We start from the raw sequence: 7,703 nt of genomic DNA, 5'->3' as shown, positions 1-7,703 counted from the left end.
TGTGATGATATTTGATTATTAAAATCTGTGAGATAAGTAATCTTTTTAATTTTGAGTTAGGGAAAGGGAAGTAGTGATTCCTAATAAATAGGTAACTGATTAAAATAGGATCATTATTATTTTTTAAATGAAAACGTACAAAAAATCATATGTAATATTTATAGAGTTATTAAATTTTGGGATTTACAAGTTAATTAGTTTTTAAAGATAGAGATCTAAAAATTTAAATTTTAATACAAACAATTTTAATAATAATAATAATAATAATCTATCTATATATAATAGGATAAGTGAAAACGCTTACGTGTCAGCACCACAAAAAAGTAGAATTTATTAATTATTAAAATTATTTTTAAAAATTAAAATAAAAAATAAAAATTGCAAACACTAAAATAGAGAAAAGAAAAAAGAACTGAAAAAAACTAAATATATAATTTTTACTACTGCTTTAACTTTTTACCATTTTTAAGAATTCAATTTTCAATATTATTTAACTACGTTGTACTCATCCTAAAAAAATCCTCCTAAATCATAGGATACATTTAACGAATAACTATAACTGAATTTTACTATAAAAAAAATGCTCCTAAATTATATTTATTGAAAGGATCAAATATAGTATAATATAATAAAATCATATCAAAAGTAAACTATTTGCATCCCTACTTTATTCAAGTAAGGAGAAACGTCGCGGTGACTCAAAAATTGATCAATTAACTCAATTTTAAAAGAACTTCAAGAATAAACGAATTTTAAAGGAGTCACCACTTAATTTTAGGAAACCATTTAAGTGATCTAGGAAACCATTAGATTCTAGGTAAGGGGTTCACGTTATTACGAAGGGAAGATGTTAGGTTGTAACATCTCGCAAATTAAAAGAACTAGAAAGAGCCAGAATTAGAAAGAGTGATTTTTGGAAATAATAAAAATCTGAAAAATTGGTTAAGTTAAGTTTGAGTTTTTGGTCAACTTCAAACGACCATAACTCCTAGCTCAGGATGAGTTAGATGTCTTTCCAGTTATCGTAGGAAATATCTTGGAATAATCTTTCCAACACCGCCGAGTTTGTGCGATTCCGAGTTCGTATGAGTGAGTTATGTTCATTGGAAGTTGGGTTGTTCAAATAAGGAAAGTCCAATCCGGATTTTTGAAGGGGCATTATGGTCTTTTCACCACCCAATTAAGTTAATTCGTTTTTAGCAATTAAATTGGGGTCTAAACTGAATTGGTTCAGTTTAGACAATTGGAAATTTACGCTACGGTTTTTGGAGAAAGAACGCAAGAGGAGAAAAGAGGAGAAAGAGCAAAGTTCGTCGTTCTTGAAGGTTTAGCTTGTGGATTTTGACAAGGGTTGATCCCTAAAGAGGTATGTGAGTCTTTCATAGTGTTGGGTTCGTTCACTCACGCGCCAATCATGTTTATTCAGCGAAGTTTGTTCTAGAAAAGTTGATGAATCTTGAATGGTGTTCTTGAAATTGACTTTCGTTCTTGAGTTTGGTTGAGATTGAGGAGTTCCTTGAGGTTAAAATGTTGTTTCCTTGAATTGTTTGAGTTCGATTCTTGTGTATACATACTGGGTATCTGACTCTAAAGGGAATTTGAGGGGGGAAAATGAGTTTAGGCGAATTGGGGTTAGAAAACGAAGAAGGAACAAGTCGGGCAGAAACTGGGTACCAGGTTTCTCAGAAGTGTAATTTTCCCTTCACGTCGTGGAGAGGTCACAGACCTCTCTGCCTCAAAAATTATTTTCGCAACCAAAATTTAAATACACCTCCGCGTCGCAGACTGGTTTCCAGGCAGTGATTTCTTGATCATTTCTCATGTTTAGCTATCTAAAATCATTCCTAAACATCATGAGATCTTTCCTATCACAAATCACAATTCTTGAATCCATAATTCAATTCAAGGAAAGTTAAGAGTCAAGTCAAGAGAAGTTAAGAGTCAAGTCAAGAGAAGTCAGCAGTCAAATCAAGAGAAGTTAAGAGTTAAGTCAAGATTCAAGTTAAGAGAAGTTCATAAAGTTTTCCAAAAGTCTTTTACAAATGTTTTAACTTTGTTTTAAGATTTGAGTTTTGAGTTGAGTAAAGAGTAAAGTTTGAAGTGCATTTCTTCAAAAAAGTATATTGGGACTACGTATACCCAAAGAGTAAATGTTTTCACATTTAGACAAGAAAGGAAACTACGATTTCCAAAAGAGCCTTTGAGCTAGTTTTCAGTAAAGAGTAAGAGTAAAGTTCATTCTTCAAAGATATTACGGGAACTAAGTATTCCCAAGAGTTCAAATATTTTTACATTTGAGCAAGAAAGGAAACTGAGATTTCCAAGAGAGCTTTTAAGCTAAGTTTTTGAGTAATTATCTCAAATCAAAGAAAGAGTTTTGTTTTTACAAATATATGAGCTAAGTACATTTTGGGAGTAGTGTTGAGCACCGATATGGGGATGAGTTTGAGTTCAGACAACTCACGTTTCCATAAACCATGTAGCCATCATGGGGTAGTAAAGGATCATACTTTTTAGATGACTCATTAAGATGCTTTTAGTATAGACTAGTGGATCCACTTAGTTAAGCGTTCTATATGACGGCAAAGTATAGGACAGTTCTGGCAACGTGGGCAAGACGTTGTATCACCACTTAGGCTAATAGTGGTGGTTGTCGGTTAGAGAAACTCAAACAGAAACTATATTACTTTGTTATATGAGTAAAGTTGAGTTTGTTATTGCATTTTCTTTAACGGACTAAGTTGTTTTCTACTGTTTTAAAGGCTTTCTATAAATTGCATGTGTTTTATTGCTTTATATTGAGTTAAGTTATTCAGGAGTTGAGTAAAGCCAAGGTAAGTGTTTCTTTCAGATTCTTTTCAAGCTTAAGTTATGTTTAGCATTCCAACTCGCTTACTCGTACATTCAATGTATTGATGCCAGTTGGCCTGCATCTTATTATGATGCAGACGCAGGTAACCAGGATCAGCATCCAGCGCCTCGTTGATCCAGTTGAGCACTCAGAGTCAGTTGGTGAGCCTCCTAGATTTCCGGAAGATCCTTTTTATTGCTTTCAGTATTTAATTCATTAGGATATCGTGGGTCTTGTCCCGACGTCCATCTCAGTTTTTTAGAGGCTTCATAGACAGAGTTAGTTGTAACATCTCTCAAATTGAAAGAACTAGAATGAGCTAGAATTAGAAAGAGTGATTTTTGGAAATAATAAAAAAGAATTCTAGAAAATTTTAAGTGTGTTAAAGTTGAGTTTTTGGTCAACTTTAAACACCCATAACTTCTAACTCAGGATGATTTAGGTGAGTTTCCAGATATCGTAGAAAATATCTTGGAATAATCTTTCCAATGCCACCAAGTTTGCTCGATTCTGAGTTCGTATAAGGCAGATATGCCCATTGGAAGTTGGGTTGTTCAAATAAGGAAATGTCTAATCCGAATTTTAGAGGGGCATTATTGACTTTTCCTTACTCAATTATTTTATTTATTTTTTTGGTAATTAATTGGGGTCTAAACTGATCTTAGTCAGTTTACGCTTTTGGAAAAAGAGTTAGGGTTTTCAGAAAAGAGAAAAGAAGAGGAGGAAAGGAAGCAAGAATTGTCAAGATCTTCACGAATCGCTTGTGGATTTCGTCAAGGGGTAATCCCTACGAGGTATGTGAGTTCACACAGCGTTGGGTTAGTTCATCCACGCGCCAAACATGTTTTATTCAGTGTAATTTCATCCTAAAAATATTGAGAATTTGATGTTCTTGAGTTATATTCTTGAATTGCTTCCGTTCTTGAATTTGGGATGAGATTGAGGAGTTCTTGAGAGTTTATGATTGATTATTAGAGTTGCTTTGAGTTAGATTCTTGTGTATATATTGTGGGTACTGAATCTAAAGAGAATTGGAGAAAAATAATTGAATTTAGGCGAATTGGGGCTGGAAAACGAAGAAGGAACAAGTCGAACAAATCTGGGTACCAGGTCCTCGTCGCGGACCTGTTCCTCAAATTTGAAAAATCCTCCATCGCTTCGCGGAGCGGTCATTGACCATCTGCCTCAAAAATTATTTTCGCAACCAAAATTTAATTACATATATGTGTCGCGGACCAACTTTCAAACAGTGATTTGTTGATATTTTCTCATGTTTAGCTATCTTAAATCATTCCTAAACATCATGAGATCTTTCCTATCACAAATCACAATCACTGAATCCATAATTCAATTCAAGAAAAGTTAAGAGTCAAGTCAAGAGAAGTTCATAGAGTCTTCAAAAATCTTTTACAAATGATTTAACTTTGTTTTAAGACTTGAGTTTTGAGTTTAGTAAAGAGTAAAGTTGAAAGTTCATTTCTTCAAAAGTATATGGGGACTATGTATTCCCAAAAGAGTTTAAAATGTTTTCACATTTAAACAAGTAAGGATACTTTGATTTCCAAAAGAGCTTTTGAGCTAGTTTTCAGTTAAAGAGTAAATGTTTTCACATTTGAGCAAGAAAGAAAACTTTGATTTCCAAAAGAGTCTTTGAGATAGTTTTCAGTAAACAGTAAATGCTTTCACAATTAAGCAAGAGAGGAAACTTTGATTTCCAAGATAGCCTTTGAGCTAAGTTTTGACCAATTATCTCAAATCACATAAATAAGTATGTTTTAAAACATAAGAGCTAGTATCATATTTTGGGAGTAGTATTGAGCACCCATATGAGGGAGAGTTCAGAAAACTCACAACCCCCATAAATCATGTAGCCACCTTGGGTAGAAAAGGGTCATACTTTTTAGATGACTCATTTAGTGCTTTTTAGCATAGACTAGTGGATCCACTTAGTAGTTCAGGTTCTATACCCTCGGCAAGGTATAGGACGGCCCTGGCAGCGTGAGGCAAAATGTTGTATCATTACAATAGCGCTTACGTGATGGTTGTTAGTTAGAGAAACTCCCACAGAGGTAATTGTATTCTTATATACACAGTTTATTGTATTTCTACATACATTACAGAGTTATATGTATCTTTGCATACACACAGAGTTGACATCATATTTTAAACAACTTTTATTTATATTGCACTTGTTTTAAACTGTTTTATATTGAAATGAGTTCAGTTATGTTGAGTTAAGTTGAGCCACGTAAGTTCTTCAGTTCCTTTCAAGCTTATGTCTTGTTTTAGAATTCCCCTCGCATACTCGTACATTCAATGTACTGATGCCATTTTGCCTGCATCTTATTATGATGCAGACACAGGTAACCAGGATTATCATTCAGCGCCTTGTTGATCCAGTTGAGCATTCAGAGTCAGTTGGTGAGCCTCCTTGCTTTCCGGAGGGCTCCTTTGTTATCATTTACTTTTTAGTATTTCATTTGTAAGGATGATCGGGGGTCTTGTCCCGACATCCATATCAGTTGTTTTAGAGGCTTCATAGACAGTCAGATGTTAGTCATTTTGTCTTTTCATTGTCATTATCTTATGTTAAGACTTGAGTTGCCATTTTTGGCCAAGTTGAAATGTTGACTTTTTAAACATTCTAAGTATTTTGTTTAACAATTGAGTAAGTGCATTTGATCATTGTAATAATGCTTAGAGTCTTCCACTGAGTAAGTATGTCAGGCCAAGGGTTCGCTTGGGGTCAGCAATGATTCTCAAGTGCCAGTCCCGCCCAGGGTATAGGCTCGGGGTGTGATAAACTTGGTATCAGAGTACAGAGTTCTAGGGAGTTTGTGAAGCCGTGTCTGTAGAGTCTTAGTTATCGGTGTGAAGCGCGCCACATCTATAATTAGAAGGCTGCAACATTTAGGATATTCCTTCACTTCTTTCATACTCACTTCGTGCGAAAGAGTGTATCTCTATAAAAGTATCTTTCTAACTCGTGCTTACGCGTAACCTATTGTGAGTTGGATTGTTTTGAGAGTGCTTTCATGGGGCGTTTCTTTCCCTATGAGCTAAGAGAAGGAAATAGATGGTTGCCGACATGAGGAGCAGGATAGGTTTATTCGTTGTTGGGTTGCCTCATCTGTCAAATAAGGAAAGTAAGACAACCATGCTAATATGTGACATGGGCATAGTAAGGCTGATGATCCATGTGCAACAAGTTGAGTAGGACAAGCTGAGGGATAGAGAAGAGTTTAAGAATAAGAGGGCTAAGACATTAGGGAATGAATCCGAGCAGCAAAAGAGTAATGCGAACCGATCTTCTTTCCAACATAAGCAGAAATGACCTTCTCCATCATCTGCTAGTGCACCTGCACCAAGGAACAAATGTGAGTACAATAGTCAGAATTCTCAGAACTTCAGAGGTAGACATGCGCATTTGCAAGGTAGTAAGGCACAAGGGGGTACTAAGACTCCTACATGTGCTAAGTGTGGTAGGAGCCACTCAGGTGTGTGTCGTGATGGCTACACTAGTTTCTTCAAGTGTGGCCAGAATGGTCATTTTATGAGAGAGAGTGTCCTAAGAGCAGACAAAGGAATGGTAATGGAGGTAATAAAGCCCAGTCTTGTTCAGTTGCCCCACCAGACAGAGCAGTATCTAGAGGAGCTACTTCAGAGGCAGATAGAGAAGGAAACTGTGTTTATGCTATCACCAATCGCCAAGAGCAAGAGGATTTGCCAGATGTTATCACTGGTATGATTCAAGTCTTTAACTCTAATGTTTATGCTTTGCTAGACTCAGTAGTGAGTTTATCTTTTGTAACTCCTTATGTTGCGATGAATTTTGATGTTATTCCTGAGCAACTTAGTGAACCATTCAGTGTTTCTACACCTGTTGCTAAGTCTATTCTAGCAGAGAGAGTCTATCGTGATTGTCCCATTTTCGTCAATCACAAGAGTACCATGGCTGATTTAATTGAGTTAGACATGGTAGATTTTGATGTCATTCTTGGTATGAACTGACTTCATGCTTGTTATGCCTCAGTTGATTGTAGAACTCGAGTTGTCAAGTTTTAGTTTCTAAATGAGCCAGTCTTAGAGTTGAAGAGCAGTTCAGCAGTGCCTTAGGGTCATTTTATTTCGTACCTTAAGGCGAGAAAGTTAGTTTCCAAGGGGTGTGTCTATCACTTAGTCCGAGTTAATGACTCTAGTGTTGAGATACCTCATATTTAGTCAGTTTCAGTAGTAAAAGAGTTTCCAGAAGTCTTTCCAGTTGATCCACCCGGAGTCCCTCCTGAGAGAGATAGACTTCGGTATAGATGTTCTTCCAGATACTCGTCCTATATCTATTCCGCCATATAGAATGGCACCAACAGAGTTGAAAGAGTTAAAAGAGCAGTTGAAACATCTTTAGAGAAAGGTTTCATTCGACCAAGTATCTCACCTTGGGGCGCTCCGATCCCATTTGTGAGAAAGAAAGATGGTTCCCTTAGGATGTGTATAGATTACCGTTAGTTGAACAAGGTTACCATCAAGAATAAATATCCTCTTCCGAGAATTGATGATCTTTTCGATCAGCTTCAAGGTGCTACTTATTTCTCTAAGATAGACCTCAGATCAGGCTACCATCAGTTAAGAGTGAGGGAATGTGATATTCCAAAGACAGCATTCAGGACCCGTTATTGCCATTATGAGTTTATGGTCATGTCCTTTGGTTTGACCAATGCACCTGCAGCATTCATGGACCTTATGAATAGAGTATTCAAACCTTATTTAGATATGTTTGTTATCGTTTTCATTGATGACATACTAATATATTCAAGGAATGAAGAAGATCATGCTAGTCATCTCAGAATAGTTTTCT

The sequence above is a fragment of the Solanum tuberosum genome, unplaced genomic scaffold (assembly GCF_000226075.1).
Source record: "Solanum tuberosum cultivar DM 1-3 516 R44 unplaced genomic scaffold, SolTub_3.0 scf00340, whole genome shotgun sequence".
NCBI classification, from domain to species: domain Eukaryota; kingdom Viridiplantae; phylum Streptophyta; class Magnoliopsida; order Solanales; family Solanaceae; genus Solanum; species Solanum tuberosum.
Note: the sequence above shows the minus strand (reverse complement) of the source record.